Source organism: Microtus oregoni, unplaced genomic scaffold, assembly GCF_018167655.1.
Source record: "Microtus oregoni isolate MIOR12 unplaced genomic scaffold, Mior012 000091F_ref0000469, whole genome shotgun sequence".
In the NCBI taxonomy this organism is placed as follows: Eukaryota; Metazoa; Chordata; class Mammalia; order Rodentia; family Cricetidae; genus Microtus; species Microtus oregoni.
Window position 1 is genome coordinate 3,196,047 of NW_024544600.1, and position 26,823 is coordinate 3,222,869.

The window sequence follows — 26,823 nt, forward strand, 5'->3', positions numbered from 1 at the left end:
GCTGTGTATTTTTTTTAGGACTGTCTCCCAATCAGAACAATATCAGCTTGTGATTTTGGAAGAAGGGCAAAGGGATGGTGGGAAAGGATGCTGGAGATGTACGCATATGGAAGCCAAACAGAGGAGTGAAGGGCAGGGTTCGGGCAGCAATCTTTCTCAGAGAGGAACAGGACCAGGCTGGAGAAATGGCTAAGTGGCTGAGAGCACTAGTTGCTCTTCCAGAGGACCTAGGTTTGGGTCTCGGCACCCACACGATGACTCACAACCAGCTGTACCTATAGTTCTAAAGTATCTGATGCCCTCTTCTGGCCTCCAAGGGCACTGCACACAAGTAGTGCACAAACATTCAAACTTAAAGAACACTCATACATATAAACACATCTTTAAAAAAACACAACAAACAAACAAACAAGGACTAGGCCAGGGAGATGGCTCAGCCAGTAAAGTGCTTGCCTTATAGACATGAGGACCCAAGACTGAATCTGAGAATCCAGGTGAAAATCTGGGCAGGGGTGGTGCACATTTGCAATCTCAGTGCTGGAGAGGGGGAGACAGGAAGATACCCAAGGCTCACTGGCCAGTCAGCCTGACCTAACTGTCCAGCTTCAGACCAATGAGAAACGTCTTATAAAGGGGGCGGGGCTGGAGAGATGCGTCAGTGGTTAAGAGTGCTAGCTATTTTTCTAGAGGACCCAGGTTCAATTCCCAGCACCCACATGCCAGCTCACAACTGTCTGTAACTCCACTTCCAGGGGATCCAGACAGTCGTGCAGGCCAAATACCAATACACATAAAATAATAAAACAATTAAAAAAAAAAGAGGCTGGTCATGGTATCATAATCACAAGGCAGAGGCATGAGGATAGGAGGATGTCTGTGAGTTTGAGGCCAGCCTGGTCTATATAGCAAGTTTCAGAGTTTCAGGCCAGCCAGGACTACATAGTAAGACCTTGTCAGAAAGAAAGAAAGAAAGAAAGAAAGAAAGAAAGAAAGAAAGACTGACTGACTAGCTCCTGAGGTTAACTTCAAACCTCCATGAGTGTCACCACACACACACACACATGTCCATGTGCTCACACACACTTGGACGCACATAAGCACACCCATACACTCACCCCTAGAACGAGGTAGAAGTAGGAACTCACTGTAGCTCCTTAATGAACATGTGAATGATTCCAACAGATAAAAAAATCTCGTGTTTGCAAATTCCCGTGCTCAACTGCCCCAAGACAAAAGAAGGAAAGTGGTATGAAGGCCCAAGCCCTCTTCCCAGTCCACTCAAATCAAACAGCACCGTGCTCACTCTCTGCTCCTCTCTGTTTTCCTTCCCGTCACTTACCACTGTCTGGCATGCAGCATATATCTACCACTAACGAAGGAGAAGGACTTATTTAAAACAGTGCCGGCACAGAAGTATCATTACTTTTTTTGTTGCTTAAACAAACAAGTACATAAAACAAAGCTGACCATATCAGCTATTTTCTTTTTTAAGATATACATTTCTTATTTGTTTGTTTGTTTAATGTGTGTGGGTGTTTTGCCTGCATGTATGTCTGTGCATCACATGTGTGCAGTGTCCTAACATGCCAGAAGAAAGTTTCAGGTCCTCTGGAGCTGGAGTTACAGTGGCTGTGAGCCGCCATGTGAGTGCTGGAAACTGAACCCAGGTCTTCTGGAAGGGCGGACAGTGCTCTCAACAGCCGGGCTATCTCTCCAGGCTTTTTAAAAAGTTATTATGGAACATAACATCAGCATGGAATTCTAAGGTGTAGAAAGGAACAGCTCAACTGAGCTCATCAACTACAACTGAATACTTGACAGATCTGAGTGGGTGACGGTCACACGTGCCTGTCATTTTTCTGTCTAGTTTTCTTTGTTTTGTCTTTGCCCCACTGAACTCCAACAGAAGTAAACCTCTTTACATGTCTTACTGTCCTGTCCCTAAAGTATAGTATGGTGGCTCAGCAGAAGAGGTGAACAAGCATTGCTAAATCAGTGGCTCTCAGCCTCTCCAAGGCTGCGACCCTTAAATACAGTTCCCCATGCTGTGGTGACCCCAACCACAAAATTATTTTTGTTCCTATTTCATAACTGAAATTTTGCTACTGTTATGAATCATAATGTAAAATTTGTGTTTTCCGACGTTTTCTAAGGCGACCCCTGGTAAAGGGTCAATTGACCCCTAAGGGGTAGTGACTCACAGGTTGAGGGCCACTGTGCTAAATTAACAAATACATAAATATTTCACGTGTCCTGTTAGCCAGTCATATTACATATAACAGGAGTTTATTACTGTTTTAAGAGAAAAACATGGCTCAGTGTGGTGGTATGCACTTGTAATCCCAGCACTTGGTAAACTGAGGCAGGAGGCTGTGAGTTTAAGGCCATCCAGGGCTTACATAAAATACTTTGTCTCTTACAAAATCAAACACCTTTGTATGTTTTTTCAAAGAGTCTCACTATGTAGCCCTTGGTGGTCTGGAACTTAACTCGCAGACCAGCTAACCTTAAATTCACAGAGATCCACCGACCTCTGCCTCCCGAGTGTTGGTATTAAAGGTGTGCCCAGCTTCAAAAAGAGGCAAAAACAAACCCATGAAGACAGCAGTACTGCGGAGACATACGTACGTAACAGCAGGGCTGCACGCGAGCAACACATATTTAGGTTTTACACCGGTGCTTGGTTTTTATTAAGGAACAGAGCGCTGAGCTCTGAGAATTTGTCAGAATATTTTTCCGATTCCAATTCTGAGCGTGCCATGCTAGTTATTATTTTTAATAGCATGCTACTTGAAGGGCAATAGCTGGTAAATGCAAAGCAGTAATTGCCTTGTTTTGGTAAACGCAGTATAGTGTCACGACACAAAAGCGCTCTGACGGGGATGGAAAGCGGGGCCCAGAGCACGACGGCTCACTGCCCGTCAAGGATGTAAAGGATACAGGCAGTAGTAAGGAGCCTGAATGCTCCCAGGGCAGGTAAGTCGATGCTAAGAGACAGATTTGACAATTAAGATGATCCGGTCATTACACATTGTATGTATGACGTAGCATGTCCTTCTCCAAATATGAAAAGTTTGTGTCAGTTAAAGTGTTAAAAAAATTATGAAATAAAAACTACAGTAAATAGTACAGTCATGTTCATTTTACTTTTAAGCTGTGACTTTTATCCACACGGACTATGAGAGGCTAACAGATATTATCATGTTCCCATTATAGCCTCTGACCCTCTTGCCTCCACTTCCCAAAGGCTAAACGCTCCCTGCAGACAAAAACCGCTGCTCCTGCCCCTCTCCGCTGTAAACGCGTAGTTTCTATAGTCTGGTGAGTGCTTTTCCCCATGTCTGTCAGAACACTTCCCACCCGTTAGGAAGCAACGTGTGCAAAGGTGTAGGCAGGGGCCCTGTCCCCCATACCTGCTGTCTAGCCAGGCACCAGCTGCCACCCCACCTGCATGGACACAGCCCACCACTCGCATGCTCTCCTCTGCTTACTGACAGGCAGCTCAGTCTTTGGTTCGTGACATCCTGACAAGGGAAGTGGTTTGTATCTCTGGCGGGTCATCACGGGGCCACTCTAAACACTGGGAAATGGATTCACCATCGTATTTTTAGGACAGTGTTGACAACTGGCCAAGCTCTTGTGCAGTCACAAGTGTTCACGGCTTTCCAGAGTCTGGACACAATGCTACTCCCGGTAGACACATCCAGCACCTGTGTGGCCCTCAACACCTGGTCCCATCCAAGGGTGGGGAAGGTTAAACACAGGCCAGAGGTGCCTGTTTATAAAAACCTGGCCTTGAACTCACAGAGATCCGCCTGTTTCTGCCTCCTGAGTGCTAGGATTAAAGGCCCTCAGGATTAAAGGCCGCCACCACCTCCACCGCCATTACCACCCGGCAATAAATATTCTTTTATCATTATCAGAATTTCTCCCTTTAGCAAATATATATATATAGATCAGCTCCAGGCTTGCCTCTGCCACTGAACTCACTAGGTAGTTTAATGCCAGACCCTGTCCCCCTTCCTGCATAATGGAATTATAGGTGTTCTTTTACTCCTGTGCTGGGGATCAAACAGGGCTTTGTGTCCATGAAACAAGAACTCTACCAACTGAAATACACTCCCAGTTCAAAATTTAGCTTTTACAAAGAAAACCATGACTCTTTGAAGGATCTCAGAACACTGGGCTTGTGTTTGGCTTTAACTACCTGGGACAGAAGGAAGGCTTTCCCCCTGGAAGTTCCCGGTGCAACTTTGCCAATGGATTGACGAGATCCTGGCTTGAAGAAGAGAGATGAGGGCCGGGCGGTGGTGGCGCACGCCTTTAATCCCAGCACTCGGGAGGCAGAGGCAGGCAGATCTCTGTGAGTTTGAGGCCAGCCTGGTCTACAGAGCTAGTTCCAGGACAGGCTCCAAAGCCACAGAGAAACCCTGTCTCGAAAAACCAAAAAAAAAAAAAAAAAAAAAAAAAAAGACGAAGAGAGATGAGGGTTTAAAACACATGTAGAGAGACTTGGCTTGCTGGACTAGCTTCTATTATTTCGAGTATTTTGTAATTGCTGAGTTTTTCTTCTTGTGTGGGACTAGAGCTCAAACCCAGGGCCTCGTGCACGCAGTGAGCTCTCTGCCACGAAGCTCCATTACCCCGTGCATCCTATAGTTTCTACTTTCCACACCAGTCCCATCCCGATGGGCCCCACCACCCAGCCAAAACCTCTAAAACGAGATTAATGTTCCCCGAGATGATGCCAAACTTGGCTACTCACAGTGCTTTAGAAGATCTGCTTCTAATGTCTCTGTGCCTCAGACTTACTGAGTGAGAAGTACACGCGGGTCTTTAGAGGGAGGTTGCAACGAGCATGAATTATTGTGTGTAAATACTTAACACAGCGCCTGAGTACGGCCAGCCCTGGACGGGCCAATGACTCTTCTGCACTTACACACAGAGCTTTCTTCCCCACCTCCATCTTTTAATCCCAACAAACTATTCCAAAGTCAATCCTCTGCCTGATGACCAGCCCGTGCTGTCCTACTGTGTAACCAGTATTCCAGAGGATGAAATTTACTTTCCATTAAAAATAAAGTATTCTGGTTTTAATTTTTACTGCATTTGTGTGTGTGTGTGTGTGTGTGTGTGTGCACATGCCTCACCATGCCTTTGGAGATCAGAGAATAACTTGTAGGGGCTTGTTCTTTTCTTCTACTATGTGAGTTCTGGGGATCGAACTCAGGTTGTCAGGCTTGGTGGCAATCACCATTATTTACTGAGCCATTTTGCTGGCCCTGATACTTTGATTTCTTAATCAATTTCATTGACACAGGACTTCTACAGACAAGAACCTCTGGAAGGGTCGAGGAGAGGAACTTTGAATCTTGTTCTTCCAAATTGGAGGAGAGCACTGAAAACTGTGGAGGACAAAGGTGACGTAAGAATAGATATTCTTAAGTGCACGCATGTGTGCACGCACACATACACACAAACACACACACACGATTCCATCCATGGAGGACAAAGGTGACATGAGAAGGCTTATGTGCACATACATGCGCACGCACACACACACACACACACACACACACACACACACACACAGATTCCATGGAATGTCTGCTGTAGGCAAACCCAAAGAGACAGAAACTAGTAAGGTCATACTGTTGGGAGTGATGAAATGCATTAGGGTTGGACATTGGTTCTGGTGGTACAACACCTACAGGACAGTGAATCTTGGGCCTCTTAGAAGGGCAATAGGGCAAGTGAGAAGCCTTGCAGGTACGAGCATTGTCATACAAATCTGATGACCTGAGTCTGACCCCTAGCACCCATAGCAGGATGAAGAGCAAATACCCAAAAGCTGTCCTCTGACCTCCACAAGCATGCCATGGCAGACATGTCCACAAACACATCACATCAAGCACACACACACACACACACACACAGACACACACACACATCATCATCATCATCACATCAAATACACACACACACAAACATTAACATTCACAAAACATCACATCATACATGCACATTTACAAACACATATCAAATACATATACACACACAATCACACACATAAAACAAAAAAGGTGAATTTTATGATATGTATTCTATTTCAGTAAGGCTGTTATTGAAAAAGAGGCAAAAACCAGGCATGGTGGCACACACCTCTAATCCCAGCACCAAGATGCAGAGGCAGGCAGATCTTTTTCAGTTAGAGGCCAGCCTGATCTACATAGCAAGCTCTAGGCCAGCCTGGGCTACATAGTAAGACTCTATTAAAAGACACAATAAAATAAAATTGAGACAGAAGTAGAACAGATGTGTCCTGCCACCACGGCCCCACAGTGCCTGTGTCCTCAGGACTGTAGGGAGTTGTCATGCTGCTTTTTGTTCTTTTCCACATGTTGTCATACTTCAAAATTTAAAGAGAAAGAAGAAAACAGAACGAGAAACCTAATATCGGGAGACTGATTTTGGCAAAGGCTAGGGCCAGTTGGCAGATGAACTAGGTGTATAAACATTGTTTCTGATCTGAAAAGTTCAAGGCAAGAAGCCAGCATTGCAAACTGCTAACCTCCCAGCACCCACTGATAACTGAGTGACCCTTGGAGGAGTATAAAGTGCCAGGTCCCTGGTCACGTTGATGACCTCACTGTCAATATCAACATTATTACTGCGTTAGGTGGTGATGAGAGAAAGAGATTATTAAATGCAGCGGTAGAGGGTTGAGATTGTGTTCATACTGGCCTGACATCAAGCAAAGTTAGAGTAAAATGACATCTAAAAGTAGGTCAATACCAGACCCACTGCCCTTTAAAAAACAAAACAAAAACTAAAATCTGGTTTATAAGCAACCAGAAAGGTAATTCTCTTTTAGAAAAAAAAAAATCATTACGCAGACGGTAAGGGAACAGGAGTAAATGTGTTTGGCCCACAAAGAAACAAGAAATACTTTACCCAGGCAACACAGATAATAACATTCTGGGCAGACAACCAGTCACAAATCTTCACATCGCAGCCCAGTTAGCACATGTCACTTTGGGAAGAAGAGAGGTAGTGCAGGGAAGGGACAGGAAGGGAAAGGCGGAGGGAGCTACTTGCTAAGGGCAGAAGGTTAGCCCACATCGGCGGGTTCTTCTATCTTTAAACTTCTCACCTAGATACACCTTGTGTTTATATTGCAACGTGCATAACCTCAAGAATAGAGTGGGCTGGGCTGGGGAGACGGCTCAGTTGGTAAAGCCCTTACTTTGCTGTCACTAGGGTGTGAGTTCAATCCCCAGGAACCAAGAAAAAAGATGGCCGTGCTTGTAATCCCAGGTCTGGGAAGAAGGTTAGGAGGGTCTCTGGAGTTGGCTGGCTAGTCTAGCCCAGTTGGTGAGCTTCTGATTCACTGAGATTCCCTGTCTCAAAAAGATAGACTGGAGAGCAATTGAGGAAGACACCCAGCATTGACCTCTGACCACCATCCATGTGCACACACAGGGCAGACCCAGACAAGGAGCATCGTCGCTGCTTAGGCCACGGGTGCTGCCAAGTCTCTGAAAACAGGATGTTCACGCAGTTTCATGCTTCTCACTATTCACAAAATGAAAAGGAAGCTGGAGACACAGCACAGCTAGGTAGTGAGCACTCTGGCCTAGAATTCACAAAACCCTGCAACCAATTTTCTGAACTTCCAAAAACAAAGAGTTACAAAAAAAAAATAAATAAATAAAACAAACAAACAAAACCCAAAAAACAAAAAAAAATCAGCAGGTGAATCTGGTGGATAGTGCACTAACAATCACAACTATCAGGCCCAATGGCACTATACATCTGGAGAGATATATATGGACAGGTTTGGCACGTTGAGAAGAAAAAAAAAACCTAACTTAAAAAGAATCTGGACGAAACAATCAACAGTGCCTGCCTCTGCTGGACACATACACTGGGCCAACAGGGATGACTGGCGTGGCCCCTGCACAAAGATGACAGACGCACAGGAAGCACGGCTGGGTTTCCCAGGGCTTCCCAGATGGGAGACAGAGTGCAGCACTGGGGGCTGCTCTGCTGGAGAGATGTGAATAGTAACCGCAACTAAACTATACACCTTAAGGAAAAATACACAGATCCAGACAAATTCCCCCCAAATCCAAACTGTAAACTCTAAGGAAGGGGGGCGGGGAGCAACAGAGCAGAATTGGTTTTAGAGACATGACAGCCAAGAGCTCATTAAAAGCAGACATAGGGTGGAGAGATGGCCCAGCAGGTAACATGCTTATGGCCAAGCTTGATGACCTGAGTTCAAGTCCCACGACCCACACGGCAAAAGCACCAACTCCAGCAGGTTGTTCTTTGATCTCTGTACGTGAACTCCCTTACACACATACACACGCACACACACAGATAGATAGATAGATTAGATATATAGATGTAAGGTTTTTGTTTGTTTGCTTTTTAAGCAGAAACATGGCTTTAAAAGACATTATTGAGACAATTACGGAAAGTTACATACTGCCTATATATTGGATATTATTGTGTCTTGTGTGGCCTTAAATTGGCTGTACAGCAGAGGATAACCTTGAACTTCTGATTCTCTTACCTCTGACTCCTGAATGCTGGGAATACAGGCATGGGTCACCACACCTGGTTTATGCATTGGCGAGGACCCAACCTAGGGTCTTGTCATGCTAGGCAGGTGCTTGAGTGTCTGAGCACATCCCAGCCTTCGAGTCAGGGGTAAATGTTTTGAGAGTGACGCGGTGTTGAGGTTGTGCTAGAAGGTGCCCTAGTTCTCAGTAGCATGTTCTTCAGCCTCTAAGGCTAAGGGGTCATGAAGTCGGTGTCTTAGCCATCAGAGAAGGGAAGCGTGGTGTGGGCGTGAAAACACAGGTGTGCCGACACAGCTGTTGCTCACTGTTCTGTTTTATCAACATCCTAGGACTGTAACTTTGTAAATACTTTCAAAATCAAAATTAAGGGCAAAAAAAAAATCAAAAGAGAGAAACAAAGCAATAGACTACTAACTGGTGTCTCCTCTGGCACAGGTCCTGAGCGGTACTGAAGGTCTGGACTTTTCAGGCTGTGTGTTGTGGGCAGTAGGATGCCAGCATCCTTGCCTATGGATTACTATCTCCAGTCCAAAATCTAACAAGCAACTTGTTATTATAAAAGAATTACCATTATAGAAGAATTACCACTGTACCATTTTCCAGATGACTGCAAGCATTTGCTGGAGCCCATAAATAATGGCATCTGCATTACAGAAAATAAGAAACATGTTCCCAATATTTTCTACATTAAAATTCATAGCCTCTCTCTTCCCACTGAGAATTGCAGTACTGTTTCCACTTAGCAAAATTTTTCTTTGAAGAGTGTTTTGTTCTAGGCCAGCTCTTGAGGACAACCACTAGTTAAAGAGTACAAGCTATGATGGGAGAAACTGGAAATAACACAGACGGAGGGACTGGGAAAGCCATAGCGCATTAGCCTGATGGAATGACACACGTTCATCTGAACCACGGATAGAGGCAACCATGCTGAAACACAAGCACCATGTCAACACATCTCTGGGGATTGAGACAAAAATGTGGTAAAAGTGTGTGCAGAAGGTATGCTGAGACCCACTGGAGAACGGTCTCAAGGAATGTACGCTTTTACACTTAGGCAAGGTGTTCTCATCCTTTTCTGTAGTTACTAAATGGTGTTTAAAACGTAAGAACTTAGGAGTGTGTTCTACCATGACAGAGGCCATAGGTTTGATTCCCATCCCCATGTCACAAACTAAACGAGTTTTCAAAATATAACATGTAAAATATAAAATTAGTAACAATAGACAATCACTAATGACCATCCCATGGAAACCAAATTTAAAAGGGTACGCAAAGACGGCCAGGCTGGACAGCACACGCAGTGGTACCAGCCCTTGGAAGTTAGGTGGGGATAGCAAAGACGGCCAGGCTGGACAGCACACGCAGTGGTACCAGCCCTTGGACGTCTGAGGTGGGAATTTCAAGTTCAAGTCCAGCCTGAATTGCACAGTGGGTCCCTATGACAAACAAAGACACACACACAGACACACAGACACAGGGAGGGGGCTAGAGAAAGGGGCTCCGTGGTTAGAAGGGCCTGCTGTGAAATAGTGAGACCAGAGCAACAAACTTGACAAAAGCACATAAAACTATGTACATACACACATATGCATACATACATATTAATTAATTAGCTTTTTGCTAATTGTTTGTTTGGGTTTTTATTTGTTGGTTTTTGGTTTTTTGAGACAGCATTTTTCTTTGTAACAGCCCTGGCTGTTCCTGGGAACTCACTTTGTAGACCAAGCTGGCCTCGAATTCACAGAGATCTGCCTGCCCCTGCCACTTGAGTGCTGGGATTAGAGGCGTGCACCACCACCCCCGGCTCTTAATGAATTAGTTTTTTTAAAGACATAGGAAGAGAACATTTCCTGACATGTGAGTGTCCAGGTTATGGCACTGTCTTACAAACGAGATAGCCTTGATTTAAGTAGGACATGAAACAGTAGAACTTTAGTCATAGAATATTTCTTTAGAGGAATGCAATACTATCACTTTCAGATACTTAGCAACTTAATATGTTTTCAAGCAGTGGGTCAAGACTATTAATGGCTAAGATTAATGTGGAACTGACGTCTATTTATATGTACCGTCGGCTCCCTTTTCACCTTTGCATAACCAAAAAACTTACGGCAACTGTAGCCAGAACGAAAGTCACAGAAAACCATGCACAACCGTACCAAAATTCCTTCTATCACGTGAATCCCACACCTGCCCACAGCTGCCCCGTATGATGGCCCTGGATAGTGCAGAGGAACGACTCGAGGCCCCTGGAAAGCTGCTGGGATGAGATGAGGCACAAGAAAACTTCAGCTGTTAGCGCCTCCCCAGAAGCTGTCAGAACTGGGAGAAACTTGCCTGTTGGGCTGCCATCGACTTGGTTTGCACCAGGAACCTATACGTAGCCCAGCCTGGACTGAAACAAACCCCCTGCCTCAGCCTCCTAAGTGTCAGTATTGCAAGAGTGCACCCCACTTCAATGTTGACCCCACTCAATTATTTCGGCCCCAACAGTCCATCTAGGAAACAGACTGAGAAGACATTGGAAAAGCGCACCTACCTACTGAGCCAAATGCAGGTTCGGGTTGCTGTGTTGCGCACATTTACACGAATTATCATCCATTTTTATTCTGGGTCACAGACATGACATTTGAATTAGAGCTTCTTGCTTTGAAAATTAAAATGTTTCCTGCCAGGAAACAAATGGTTACAGGAAAAAGTGGTTATCCAGGTAGAAGACTCAGTGCCGCTCTCAGGACGCGGAATGATGAGCCGAGCTGAAATTGTAAGTTGTCCACTTTCACTACCTCACTAGCGTTGGGACTCTGCCACCGAACGGAATCACTTTTGCTACAACCACTTTTCTGGAAACAGATCTTCTCTCGCTATGCGGCGACTAACACATCTAAACATAGCTCAGCACCGTGAACAAGGGCTGTGCAGGGGCCCCTGCTCCTAACGGCTTGTGCTTTCGGCAGCCGGGCTGGAGGCAGAACTCCGTCTACGCTCGTTCACTGCTCACCGGGTGAGATGGTACAGGAAGAAGCAAAGAGCAGCGATTTCCTTCCAAAAGGTCAGCTGCTTCAGACAGACCAAACAGAAAGCTGTAAGTTCTCGCCAACTTCCCCTCTGAAGCTAGTACGCAATCACATTTTGTTTCCAGTAAAGCTCCCAAGAAAAACAAGCAACTGGAGACCCAGAATCTCTGCCACTGAAGGGTCTTGGCTGCCTGCGTCAAAGGCAGGAAGAACATGAGGCCCCGTGCTTTCTAAACAGCAAGGGAACCGTTAAGAACCGCCAGCTTCAAAGTGAGATCATACTTGGGAGGAGGTGGGGGAAGGTCAGGAACCATCTTAGATTTTAATTGTTTGTGTATTTTGTACGTTATATGTGTGGCACATGCGTGCCATGGCATATGTGTGGCAGTCAGAGGGCAGAGTCTGTTCTCTCCATCCACCATTTGGGTCCTGGCAGTCAGACTTGGATCCTCAGGCTCGGTGGCAAATGCCTTTACCCACTGAGTCATCATGCTGGCCTCCTCATTCCCATATTTTACATGAATATTCCAGAAGTCTCTATCTAAAAATATGATAGTAATCTGGTGATAAGAGTTACAGTGACATTTAAGCTCTCTAACTGATTAACAAAAATAAAATGTCAAGGCTGGGCGGTTGTGGCACACGTCTTTATTCCCAGCACTAGGGAGGCAGAGGCAGGTGGCTCCCAGTGACTTCGAGGCCAGCCTGGTCTACAAAGTGAGTTCTAGGACATTCAGGGCTACACAGAGAAACCCTGTCTCGAAAAACAAAACAAATCAAAAACAACAATAACGACAACAACAACAAAAATAAAATGTCAGTCTTTTCTCTTCTCAAACTAAAGTCAGAACAGTGATGGGACTGGAGAGATGGCTCAGTGGATAACAGCACTGGTTGCCCTTCCAGAGGACCTGGTTTCAATTCCCAGCACCCAGCTCATAACAGCCTATAACTCCAGTTCCAGGAGGTCTGACACCCTCATACAGACACAGATGCAGGCAAACACCAATGTATGTAAAATAAAAGTAATAAACCATTTAAAAATTAAAATGAAACAAACAAAAATCCAGACATCCCTATGCCCAGCATGCGCTCAATGCTAAAAGCCCAGAGGCCACAGAGAATGACACACAGCTTCTGAGAGTAGACAAGGAGAAAAGACCAGGAAACTGATGAGCAAGAGAGGTTTAAAATCTTCTTCAGATTGTAATTTCAAATGCTTAAAATGACACTGAAGATTTTAGAGCCCCCCGCACTGCATTATATTCTGGCACAGACTTCTGTACGGAACAAGAGCACCAAACTTCAGGAGATCTGCACTCAGTTCTCTCCAGGCTGCGACACGACATCCTTTCAAGTACGAGAGAGGAGAAGGAAGAAAATGAAGGTTTTAAAGGTTTGCTCAAGCAGATCAGTTCCTGCCCTTAACTATCTACATATGTCTTCCGAGAAAATGTGATGGGCTAGACTGGGGAGATAGCTCAGTTGGTAAAGAACTTGGCTAGACCTGAGTTCAAATTCCTAGAACCCACAGTTGTGAATGTTTCTAATTCTTGCAATGGCAAGATGGCAGACACAGGGTTGCTGGCCAGATAATATAGCCTACTTTGATTTCAGGCCAGTGAGAGACCCTGACAAACAGGGAAGGTGTCTGAGGAACGACACATGAAACTGTCTTCTGACTTCCACACACATAAACACACACACACACACACACACACACACAGGAAAAGAGAAAAGACGTGATGAGTCCCTCTGACAGGCTCACAGCATACCATCGGCTCCGTGTGGTTTCTAACTACTCTCTTTCAGGTTGTGGTGGCAACAGAGACAGCAGCCTCTTCGTGGGAGGCGCTCTTCTACAGAAGCCTGGCTTTGATGATCCCAGCGAGCTTAACCCAAGCCTCAGAACACCGGGCAGGAGATGAAGACAACTGAGGGCTCCTGGGGTAAAAAACTTGTTACATAGGCTAAATTAAGCTACATGCTGGAAACTATTTCATGTTGACACAAAGTAAGCTACTTAATTTCCTCTCCTTGTCTGCTTCACAGCGGGGGCTGGCAGGCAGTGGAGAAGGGGATCCAGGAGCAACAGCGGTCAGAGAGGCAGAAGGAATGATAACAAAGCTGTCACCACATACCATGCACACCTGCGCACTCCGCATGTGCCCTGGATAAGTCTCACAAGGACACCTGGGTCTCTCTAGCGGTGTCACTGTGTTACAGATGAGGCAACAGGCTTAAGAGTTAGGGACTCTCAAGGGCCCAAAGAGGCTTCTCATTTTCAAAGAGCCCAGCCATACCACTTTGCTTATTAAAAATCTTCGCTTAATTAATGACCACTGAGATGAGTCGGTGGGTAAAGGCACTCGCCGTCAATCCTGACAACCTGAGTTTGATTCCTGGCACCCACATGGTGGGAACAGGGAACAGTTTGTTCTTGCGGGAGTTCTTTGACATTCACACCTACGCTGTGCATGGACACACCTACACAAAGGATTTTTTAAGTTAAAAATCTTCATTTAGCCAAAGTAGCTCTTTCTGAAGCACACCTCTGTTCTGCGGCTGCCTTGGACTAGAAGCTACTGAAGAAACCATTACAGAGTGCAACTTCCAAACAGACACAACCCCAAAGTAAGGTCCCTCCATCCCCCAACCTACACCTTTCCTTCATACTGGGTTTCTCTGTGTAGTCCTGGCTGTCCTGGAACTCGCTCTGTGGACCAGGTTGGCCTCGAACTCAGGGATCTGCCTGCCTCTGTCACCTCATGGCTTAAAAGAAAGCTTTAAATCAGAGTCCTTCTGGAAGCCTTCAAGCACAAACAGAAGAAGCCACAGGAGGGCTTGGTGGTTATCTTCATCATTCTGAACCAATCAGAAGTTAGTTAAAATCCTGAGGTTGGAAAGAGGAGCAAGAGGAGGACCATCCTGGGAGTGGGCGCTTTCCTTTAAGGCTGGAGCCTCACTCCTGACACTCATGGAATGGGCAGTGTGGTGTGCCTTTTTTTTTTTTTTTTTTTGTTGTTGTTATTCAAGACAGGGTTTCTCTGTAGCTTTGGATCCTGTCCTGGAACTAGCTCTGTAGACCAGGCTGGCCTCGAACTCACAGACCCGCCTGCCTCTGCCCCCGAGTGCTGGGATTAAAGGCGTGCGCCACCGCCGCCCAACGAGGTGTGTCTTGTGAGAAGCAATTAGTGGGGGCAGGAGAGATGGCTCAGTGGTTAAGAGCGCTTCTGCTCTTCCAGAGAAGCCAGATTCAATTCCCAGAGTCCACATGGAAGCTCACAACTGTCTGTAACTCCAATTTCAGGGGATTTGACACCGTCACACAGATATACATACAGACAAAACATAAAAATCAGCCAATCATTCAAAGCAATTAGGACGCCAGCTGTGCTGTTTCGTCAGCAGCAACACTAATCATGGTCGTGCTAAACTCTGGCTTTTTTGAAGGAATAATGTCACTCACGCCAATGAGAAAACAAGCCATCAACCACCCCAGGGGGCAGAATAGGAGGGCTGGTGGAGGAGGCTGAAGTTGGGTGTCACCAGGGAGGCTGGTCACAACAGCATTCATTTACTGGAGTGAGTAAGTTCCTGTGCTCGGAAATACTAATTGGAAGATGCAGAAATAACTGTGTTGCTACATCAGTGTGCTTTAAATGTTAGTCGAGTGCCAGGAATCCTCAGGGTTCACCAAGCTATGCTACAAAGAAGTAGGCAATGGAAGAGAACTTCCATTTTACCATATGCGTGACATGTCAAGGGGACATCAAGGACAAGGACGCCTGGCAATCCCAAAGCTCCTAAGAAGGCCCCCTTTATACTTTCACACCTTAGTGAGAAACAGAAACACGGCAATACCTGTGTGCTGTGTCTTTCATCAGTTCGATCATCTTGTTATTAAAGGACAGACTGTATTAGCTCTCTAGAGTTACAACTTAACTTGCGCTCTGCTTAGTACACGGTAGGTATTTGGTAATCAAGTATTACATATAATTTCAGTGGATCTCCATGTCACAAAGGGAACCAAATGGGGAGAAATAGATGGTGGGCCAATTATTTCAGTCAATGCGTTATTTTTAACACATTATTTGAATCCTTATTACAGGAGTAACGGGAGTGAATCACATTTTATAGAAACCATGACGGAGGTTTTGACTCATGGATGGTGTTAATCAACAGCTGAGCCATCCATAAATATCGTGACAAGCTTGTAAAATAGAGCTCGGTCCTCACTACAGTGACTCCAAAGAGAAGAATGACAAAGGGCTGTGACAACCCTGATCTGAGCTTGAAGTTCAAAAAAAAAAAAAAACCCTTCATTTCCATGCGAACAACATTGTTTCCTTCACCGACATTGCAGGAAGAAGGCTGAGCATAAATGGAAGGGACAGCGCTCACTAACAGCACCAGGGCACTCCTTCAGCTGCCATGCTTGCCACTAAATGCCACCTAGAAAGATTTATCACTATGTCAGAACAACATGATGCGGTCTGACATCCCCAAGGCAGGGTAAGGTTAGGAGGGTGACTCAGGGCTCCCAACGTCAGCAACACACACAGAACCTATGCTACTCTTTATCTCCCCAGAGTTCTTCAACTGTAGGACACAATGCCAGCTCAAGATGATATTTCAGTAGAAACAGCCACCTTTGACTACAGACGCTTTCCAAATGTGAGATGTATTTTCATGGAGCATGATAAACTTAGCTATGGATGTCCCCTGTCCCTGCCAAACATGACAAGCTGCTTGCTCAAAAGCTGTCACCAATTAGTTGCTGCTGTAGAGAACACCAAAGGAAGTGCCAATAAAAGCATATTGAACTGAAAGGAGGCCCCATAACAAGGATGGAAACAGAACCTACTGTGGCTGGTAAACTTTATACACACAGTCAATCTAAATCTGGGAGAAGTGGGGGTAGGGTAATAACGGCTATCGATGCCAGTTCCTCTTTAAACAGGAAGGGTGGGAGCATGCTCCCAGGGTACCGGTACCATTGAGCTCAGCACTGTTGTCACCTTTCCAGGATGACCTGAGCTTGGGGTAAGTCTTCACCTTTGGGTTCTCCGTCTCTGGTACATTAGCATCTGTGTCTGTACACGCCATCAATATGGAATTCTAAAAGTGCTTTTCACATTCTATTGGCTTCAGTTTAAACATTGATGGCTCTGGGCTGACCTGCTGACCTCATGTTTTACAGGTTGAGAAAAGGAGTCAAGGGAAGCAGTCGGGATCCACCTGATGCAAATGAGCCAAGGGCACGGGGAAGAAAGCACCAGGGCACAGCCGATGCTCAGCGCTTTAAGATTGTAGAGCCAGGGGTCCAGAGCACTCATTGCTCTTGCAGAGGACCTGGGTTCAATTCTCAGCATCTACATTCTGGCTCACAACCATCTTAACTCCAGTTCCAGGGATCCCATGCCCCCTTCTGACCTCCATGGACACCAGGTACACATACAAATGTTTGGGTAAAAACCATGTGTTCACATACAGTTAAACAGATCTGAAGAAAAAGAGTCCAGAGGCCCAGGCTGAGGAGAGAGCTTCCTGCTCAAAAGTCTTCACTGCACAAGCACAAGGACCTGAGTTCGATTTCCAGCATCCATGAAAAAAGCCATGCTTAGAATGCCAGTCATGGGACCTCGAGTGGACAAAGGTGGGCCCCTGAGGCTTTGTGGTCAGCCAGCCTAGCCTGATCAGTGCCACTAAGAGACTCTGTCTCAATAAACAAGATGGGAACTGGGAGCTGACTCAATGGTTAGCGTTTGCCACACAACAGTGAGAACCTGAGTTCAAATCCCCAGAACCTACATAAATTAGTATTTAGCCCATTTTGTCCAGTGGGCATAAGAGTCACCTGTCGTTTTATCCCTGGGAGCTGGTCAGCGAGACAAGCTGTATATGCAAGCTCTGGGTTTAACTGAGAGATCCTGTCTCAGTGGTTAAGATGGAAGAACAATCAAGGATGATTCTTGACATTAACCTCAGGTCTTATATACACATAATATAAACATACATATATAAATGCATACACATACATACACATGCACACACACGCAGGAACACGGGAAGAAGGGAAAAAGGTGGATAGCTCCTGAGGAACAGCTGCGATTGACCTCTGACCTCCACACATGCACTCGAGAGTACACACACACCTGTACCCAAACACATGCACCTGTACATAAGCATGTATGCACACATACACACGAGTTCAGGATCAGAAGCTGATTCTGATTCCCAGTGGTGGAGGACCAGCCTAGCAGGCACAAGGCTCTGAGCTCCGTTCCCAGAGAAAACAAGATTCTCTCTGAAAGCTATTGTTTTTTCTTTCCTGAGTCAGGGTCTCATGTAGCACAGGGTGTCGTATAACGTGCTATGTACTGAAGGCTGGTCTTGAACTCCTGACCCTCCTACCTCCATTCCTGAGTGCAGGGGTTATATTTGGCACACAGCTAGCTTTTCAGATCATTTTCTGAGGCCATCTCTCCTTCTCTCCGTGTTCCTACCATCCACGTCAATATACATATCTCTTATTTCAGCAAGTACTTCCTGTCTTTTGAAACCATTATAGATATTCCTGCCTTTGTTTTCATGTTCGGAATGCTCCACTTCTCTCTCTTTTCAGGTGGGCTGCAGAGAGCTATGACCAAGTTCATTTCTATTTGAACCCATAGGGTCAGATTGTCTCTGTACCAACTACTTCAAAATGGGAATGATGGAGAAAGAAAAGGGGAAGAAAAGAAGGGAGGGAAAGAGAGGGACAGAAAAGGGGAGGGAAGGGAGGAAGGAACATAGGATAAAAATGGGGGAGAAAACAAGCATAGCCATGTGACTTCAGAGTGGAGCCGCCATCAAAGCCTCTCCTGTGGCTGAGACCCCCTGTGTGGAGAATGTCTAAATATCTGTATGAGCAATTACATCAATGTACCAGTAATTTTCCAGTCCATAATCAAGTTTAAAGAAGAACAATTTGTTTTATGAAACATGGAGAAAGATTAATCTCCCACATTACTGTCAGTGCAGGCTTATCAGCAAGACTTGGAGGAGATAAGCCTGCAGACATCCTGATTAGGAATCCCATCTTCAAAGGCTTAATACCCCCCTAGTGGTATGCCACAAACTGTCGCCTTAACTTGTCTCTGGGTCCTTACTGTGTATGCATCACTGCCTAGGTCTGGGCAGATTCCCAGGGAGGACAGGACTGCCAGGTCCCCAGAGAGGGGAGGAGAGGGTGGCAGTGACAGAGACAATTACTGTTTGAGTCCACTCCTATGAGGTACACACAAGAGTCCAATTCATGCAGATGGTAGACTGGTGGCGGCGGGGGTGGGGGCAGATGGAGAGTTATTCTTTAACGAACAGTTTTTGCTTTAGATGACAGGGCGATTGCACAATATGTGTGTCCTTAGTGCCACTGAACTATACACTTGAAAAATGATTAAAGTCAGGGGTGGGGGTGGGGAAGCTTGGTGACCACTAGCCTCGCACATGGGAGGCCTTGGGTCCCGTGCCCAGTACAGAGCAGTCTCCTTGGGTCTGCCAAAAAAATTAATAGCATGTTTTATTAAGTGTTTTTACAATTTTTAAATCAAGGCAACGTTTATTTAATAAACACACACTCCTCCCAGCTTTAACACTGAAACATAAAGTAAGCCAAGTTGCATTTCTGTCTCTTTCCTTTCTTCCACAGAAAAGGGCGAGTCTTCCTCAGAGTTGATGCTCTCTGGATATCCCAGCTATGCTGAGATTGATGGGGAATAAAGGGAATCAAGGTGTCCCACCATCAATCAGTGGTGACCCATCCCAGAAGAGCATCTGCATGCCATCAGTAGACAGGACTGCAGCGAACCTCTCACAGGAAAAGCAAGCATTAGCTGGGCTCCCATGACATGCCAGTGGGCTCAGTTCTAGATACCAACACAGTGATGGCCATTCCCCAAACCTGGACTCCAGAATCCCATATTAAATGCTTGGAAGTTGTTACATATACTTCAATTGTGCCTCTGCTATATTTACTGGTTTTGTTTTCCATTTTCTTCTGTTTCTATGGTGGGGGGGGGGATATACGACCTGATTGTAAAATTTTATAGGTGAGCAATATAATGTGTGTATCCAAACCAATATTTGAAAAATAGTTTCAAAAGTCTGTCATAAACATCAGATCAATGGGGATTCCTGACTTTTGGGAAGCCTCAAATGTGTGAAAGCAATTTCCGATAAAATCAGGACATCTGCCCACCAATGCCAAAAGATGATCATCTTTCTGTGCCAAACAAAATGGGGTCAGGCAAGGACAGCACGGAAGAGAATGTGTCCAGTCCTTTTCCATGATGCAGTTTTCCTAACGGGGGAATTTGTCACAATCAAACCAAATCCTCTTTCAAAGAGGATCTTCGGGTTAATCTCCACAAAGCACAGAAGTATTAAGCATGGAGTTTAACCCACAGGACTGAAGGTCCTCCACGCAATGGAATCAGTACAAGGTGGCAGGCAGTTTCTTCTCCTCACAGAATAAGATGCAGGTCAAACGCTAGTACACTAACACACAAGCGTCATCACGATGAAAGCATGCATGTAACAAAAATACTTGGGCTATTTGCAAACAACGACTTGCTTCCTAATTCAGAGCTGCTGTGGAATCACCACAATAAACCGCTGCCTCGGGCCATGACAACTTTCACAGGCTTCTGCATTCCCACCTTTCAGGAAGTTTACAATCTACATTATGCTGTGATGATAGATTTAGAAGGTGCTTTTCCCACTTGTGGAAATCATCCCTCGTTATTTAGTACTATTTTATTCTTTTGTTTGTGTCTGGGGAGTGTACATGCCACAGCACCCCTGTGAAGTCTGCAGAAAACTAGAGAGAGTTGGCTGCCTTTCTACCTGATGTGGGTTCTGGGGCTTGAACTCAGGGAGAGAAGCTTGGAAGCAGGCGCCTTTGCCAGCTGAGCCATCTCTCCAGTTATACCCCTCATTTCTTCTTCTTTTTTTTCAAGATAGAGTTTCTCTGTGTAGCCCTGGCTATCCTGAAACTCAGAGATCCACCTGCGTCTGCCTCGTGTGTGCTGGGATTAAAGGAGTGCTCCATCACCACCCTGCCCATCCCTCATTTCTTATGGAGAAATAAATCACATTTACTACGTTGCATCAAGAGATTTTCAATATTATGATGACTTAATTTGGCACCATATTAAAATAAACAGCAGCTTAAATCTTACCTTGTAATAAAAGCTAATGAGAAGTTTATTTGACATTATAATGGTCGAAAATTTGGCTTAGATATGAGGTCTCATTCAAATGACACATAAGTTCTATACATTTCTTCAGAGGATCCTTTCAGACTGAGGGAATCTAAAAAAAAACCAGTTAGGACAAACAACGTAGGTACAGATTGGAGGCACATGTCTGCAACCCCAGGACTTGGGAGACAGAGGCAGGTTCAGGGTAAGCTTGAGTTGTATAGTGAGACTCAATCTCAAAAACAAAATTAAAACAACTATGCCAAGCAGGAGGGGGGCTGAGAGATGGAGAAGGCAGGGCTCGGGCACCAGCATGTCTCTGCAGTGGGCCCTGAAGCTCTCTGATTGGGTCCTCATACCTGCCTGGAGACAGCAACTATCTACTCCCCAGACTAAAGCAACCATGGGCGAGATAACTAGAGAAAAGCAATTCTTCATCTGTAACTAGATGTCAAGTTTTAGACATGAGCTTTTACGGCATTGTTTTTATTACTGGGTATATACGTGATGGGTGTGAGGATGCTTGGGCCACAGCACACTTGTGGCCGTCAGAGGACAAATGTGGGAGTTAGCCCTCTCCTTCCACCTTCACATGGGTTTCAGGGATGGAACTCGGGTCTCCACACTTCATCAGCGAGCGCCTTTTACTGGCTGAGCCATCTCGCCAGCCCTTTAAGCATCAACTTTGTGTCTCTCATGAATCGAAGCTGAGTTCAAAACACGAGGACGATTTTGTTTTTCTCAGCAAACTCAGTTTCACAAACACAAGCAAGAAACCAAACCAAAACAATGTACAATACACATCCTGTAATGAAACAAAAATAGCAAAACCCCAGCTGCTTAAAGGCGATTTGAGATTGGGGTACACCTGAAACAGGATGGCTGTTTCAGTCTCAGAGTGTGTGAAGGCTTGTAGCTGGCTAGAGAGAGAGGTTGAAGGAACACACCCTGCTCAGCACTTCAATAGAATTACCTGACCCCTATGTTCCCCTGCTCCCCTCCCCCATCAGTCTCCTTACAGATGGAACCACACTCCACATTCATCCACACATATGCTCTCTGAAACACAGAGCGTTTCCCCCACCGACATGTTATAAACAGAAGACGGGGGATTCCTAGAGGAAAGCCCGGTGAACCGCCGTTGCTCACAAACTGGCAAAGCCCCATTTACTCTTGACGCTTTTTATTTTATTTTACATTTTAAAAATCTCTCCAGGAAGGGCTGCATCTGTCCCATGGCACGTGTGTGGGGGTCAGTGGTTAATTTTAGGACTAGGTTCACTCCTTCCACTATTGGGCTCTGGGGATCAAGCTCAGCTTGGCCGGCTTGATGGTGATGGCCTTACTTGCTGAGCCCTCTTGCCTGCCCATTGTTTGTTTGTTTGTTTATAGACAGGCTTTCGCACGTAACTCACATTATCCCATGTGGCTAGTCGTAACTCGTGATTCTCTCGTCTGTCTCCCAGAGCCGGGAGAAGAGGTGGGTGCCATCATGCCCAAGAGTTTTGCTTCTAGAGGACGAGGCACTAGGCCGTGTAGACATGAATATTGGAAATAGGGGAGGACCACCCAAACCAGTGTGTGCCCCTTCCCCACACTAACTCAGCTTCTCTGCTCCTAAGAAAGGGGAGGGACCCAGAGCTGGGGAAACACTGTGCAGACACATGAAGCTGAGGTCCGTCCCCAGCATCCACGGGAAAAGCTGGACATGGAGGCACATGCCTGTCATCAGTCCCTGCCCTGGAGAGGCAGAGGCAGGAGGATCACTGGGGTTCGCTGGCCTGCCAGTCCAACAAGATCGGCGAGTTCCAGGTTCAGGAGAGACCCTGTCTCAAAAAAATAAGACAGAGAGCAATGAGGACACCTGACATTGACTCTGACCTACATACACACACACATACTAACGAACATGCACACACACACTCACATACACGTATGCTCACCTACATATGCAGAAGGGGGCTGATAGCAGTAGCCTGGAGGAATGGCACAGGGCTTCCACGCAATGGGGACAACAGCTTCCAAACCAGAGTTTAGCTGGGGGTGTCCATGTGTTTTGGGGTGAGAGTTGATGCTCCAGTCCCAAAGGGCAAGAGTTCTTTTATGCACCTATTATTTGTGAGCCAGATGCCACGAGGCAGGAGGCAATCTGTATTTCATCTTACAGTCAGAAATCCCTTATCCTTGGGAGATGCACTCCAAGACTCCAGGGGATGACTAAGCTCTCAGGCCCACACCCTACAATGCACACATCCCATTGGGTATTTTCACTATACACACACCCCTATGGCTACATTTAATTTACATATTAGGCACAATAAGAAATCATCAATTGTCCTCACTAGTTTATTGTCAAACTGACATAAGGTCAAGTTACATCCATAATAGCTTGTACGCAAGCCAGGTGCGTGCCTTTAATACCAACACACAGGATGCAGAGGCAGGAGGATCTCTTTCAGATCAAGGCCAATCTGGTCTACAAAGTGAGTTACGGCACAGCTTGGGCTACACAAAGAAATCCGGTCTCAAAAAATAAAAAAAATAAAAAAAAAAAGCTTGTAGGCAAGCTTGTGGGGCCTTTCTTTTTTTCTTTTTTTTGGTTTTTTCGAGACAAGGTTTCTCTGTGGTTTTGGAGCCTGTCCTGGAACTAGCTCTGAAGACCAGGCTGGTCTCGAACTCACAGAGATCCGCCTGCCTCTGCCTCCCGAGTGCTGGGATTACAGGCGTGCGCCACCACCGCCCGGCGTGGGGGCATTTCTTAATTAGAGATTGCTGTGGGGGGCCCTGCCCACTGTGGGTGGTGCCACCCCTGGGCAGGTGGTCCTGGGTTGTATATAAAAGCAGGTTGAGTAAATCATGGAGAGCAAGTCAGTGTGCAGTGTTCTCCATAGCCTCTGCGTCAGCTCCTGCCTCCATGTAGAGCTATAAGCCAAAATAAATCCTTTCCTCGCCAAGGGGCTTCTGGTCATGGGGTTCTATCCTGCCAATAGAAACCATTAATAACTAATGAGCTAGAATAATTGTAACAATGCAGTTATGAAAATTAGATGAGTACTCTCTGAGCTCCTGTGCTCACCATCTCATGTAAGGTCGCCCATGGGACGAGATGATGTGACCAGTGTAGGCACAGGAGACACATGAAGCTGCTGTGAATGGCTTGCTAAATGCAAGCATGGAGATACTTTCAGACTTGATTTCATGGTGGATACTGGTTAACAGTGACTAGCCTGCAGGTGGTATGTTGCCATAGATACTCTGGATGCAGGATGAGTCAGGTCCAGGTGTACACAACAGCCTGGTGTGAGACCTCGTGATCTTGAGGATGGTGTGAAGTTCAAGATGTCTGAAGATAGACGACAGGTGACTGGGGGAACAGAAACCTCAGGAGAGCGGAACCTCAGGTAAAGGGACTGCTGTACTTCTTCAGCAGGCTTTACAACCGCCCTGTCCACGGTGGCAGTCCCGAGCCACATGTGCCCACTGAGCACTTAAACCTGAGGAACTGATTTTTAAATTTCATTTTAATTAGGAAACTATGTGTGTGATCCTACTGCTCAAAAGGTAGGAAGATCAAGAGTTCAAAGTCATCCTTAGCTACATAGGGAGTTCTACCTTAGGGTAGCATTCTCCCATTTCCACCACAATAAACTAATAAATAAATAAATAAATAAATAACCCAGGCCGGGTGGTGGTGGTGCACACCTTTAATTCCAGCACTTGGGAGGCAGAGGTAGGCAGATCTCTGTGAGTTCGAGGCCAGCCTGGTCTACAGAGCTAGGTCCAGAACAGGCTCCAAAGCTACAGAGAAACCCTGTCTCAAAAAAAATTTATATCTTAATTGAGATGTTTAAGGATAAAACACAATTTCTAAACTAAGTACAAAAAGTGGAATGTAAAATATCTCACAATAATTTTCATATTGATTACATGTTGAACATTTTTTTATTTTTTTGGTTACACACTGATGGAGGAAGGTCATTGGCTAATAAAGGCACTGCCCTGGCCCATTTTATTGGTTAGAGGATAGGTGGGAGGAGTAAACAGAACAAAATGCTGGGAGGAAGAGGAAGTGAGCTCAGAGACTCAACCGCTTTCCTCTCGGGAGCAGACGCCTGAGAGAGACGCCATGCTCCTGGCTCCTGGGCAGACGCACGCTAAGAAGCTCCCACCCAGGATGGACATAGGTTAGAATCTTCCCGGTAAGCGCACCTAGGGGCGCAACACAGATGATTAGAAATGGGCTAAATTAATATGTGAGAATTAGCCTAGAAGAGAATGGGCCAAGCAGTGTTTAAAAGAATACAGTGTCCATGTAATTATTTTGGGTAAAGCTAGCCGTGGGGGCGGCCGGGTGCCGGGGACGCAGCCCCGCCGCCCCCTATTACTTCAACACACTAGTGTGTGTGTGTGTGTGTGTGTGTGTGTGTGTTTTGAGAAACCATCTCACTCTGTTGTGCTTGCTGGCTTCAAACTGGCAGTGATCCCGCGGGAGCTGGAGCTGGGAACTGAACTCAGGTCCTCTGCAAGAGCAGTCCATCTGTTCACCGACGATCTCTCCAGACCCTCATAAAGAAGGAATATGCTCTTGTGTATGTGCGTGTGTGGGCACGCTCTGGGATGCGAGTGGAAGTCAGCCCTCGGAGTCTACTCCCTCTTTCTACCTTCACGTAGGATGGAACTCAGGTATACAGGACTTTGTGACAGTCACTTTTACCTGACATCTCACCCCCTCCAAATATTTTTAATGCAAATATAAAGTTTTATAATATTTGGCAGGGAATTTTAAAAGTATTTCTTCAAAACCAGGCTGGAAGAATTTAACTAGACTATATAATATTTTAGCATCTTACACAAAGTTAAATGCCCAAAAAGAAAGCTGTAAGAGAAATACATAATGTATAAAATAAGAAGAACACCGGGAATAGTTTCATTAGATGATAGTACAAAGAGGAAAATCACAAAGAAGGAAAAATGTGGGCAGTGGACTCTGGGAAGAGAGGTCCAGCTTTGCCGGAAACCAAACAATACAGATGCAAGCAAGTACGGAAGCCCGGCAGAGCCTCGGAGGCACCGGAGCTCAGTCACGGAGATGGAGACTCCTTGGTAATGTATCAGCTAATGGACTGGGCTAGTTTCTCGAGAAATTTGTCACTATTTATGCAAACGACTCAGCAGCTCCATTCTAGAACTTTCAGTAAGAGAATAGTCCATGGAGATGGAAATAAAATCTACTTAAGCTAAGTCTCCACCTCAGCGGTCATCAAATTAAAAAACTAGAAACAACATAACAAGCTATTAATTATTTATTGTGTCATTTATTAGTGGGTTAAACATTAACATGATAGAGATACACAACGGAATACAAACCTCTAAAATGCTGAAGACTGATATTTGTAGGCTTTTCCAGGGACACTCATCTCTTAAGTAATACCAAAGTGGAGGTTTATTTTAAGCATACATTTGGGCCACCATCACTGCTTCTTATACTCCCTTAGCTCTGTTAGCTGTCCATTAGATCCTAACCTGAGTCTACGAACCCGTTAAACCGCAGGCTAAATTTTTCTGTATATTTTACTGGAACAGGCAATTAAGCGTTTCATTAGAATCTTGAAACCCCTCCCTGGTTCTCAAACAGCTGAAACCTTTGGGTTGTGTAGTTTAATGGGTCAACTTGTCTACCTTGACCTTGAAAAGCAAATGTGACTGCACAGCCCATTCATTTGCTGGTCACAAACATTAACTTGGTTCCAACTATGTCGTACTTTGCCTGACAACACAATTAACAGAAACTTTCGGGATAAATTTCTTTACTTACTTTATAAGCACTGTACACACATATGCAGACACAGAGCCCCTCAAAAGGTCCATAGCAGCTAAGAGACAAAAAGTGGACTAAGACGTCTAAAGAAAATGTTATCATTACCTTCCCAAACTAGGCTTTGTTTTTTAGAAATTGTATATATATTTGTT

General features: G+C 45.4%; 1 protein-coding gene across 2 annotated transcripts in view; it reads right to left on the bottom strand.

Moving 5' to 3' along the window:
- The window catches only part of Stat5b (signal transducer and activator of transcription 5B), a 69,921-nt gene that overhangs the window by 30,804 nt on the left and 12,294 nt on the right, over window positions 1–26,823 (bottom strand). Inside the window, exon 1 of one of the 2 annotated variants that reach the window (XM_041643817.1) lies at window positions 11,131–11,576. The exons of the other annotated variant lie outside the window; for it this stretch is intronic. The gene's annotated coding sequence lies outside the window, so the exon portion shown is untranslated. Of the gene's footprint in view, window positions 1–11,130; window positions 11,577–26,823 lie in introns of those variants that run through there. 2 annotated transcript variants of the gene reach the window in all.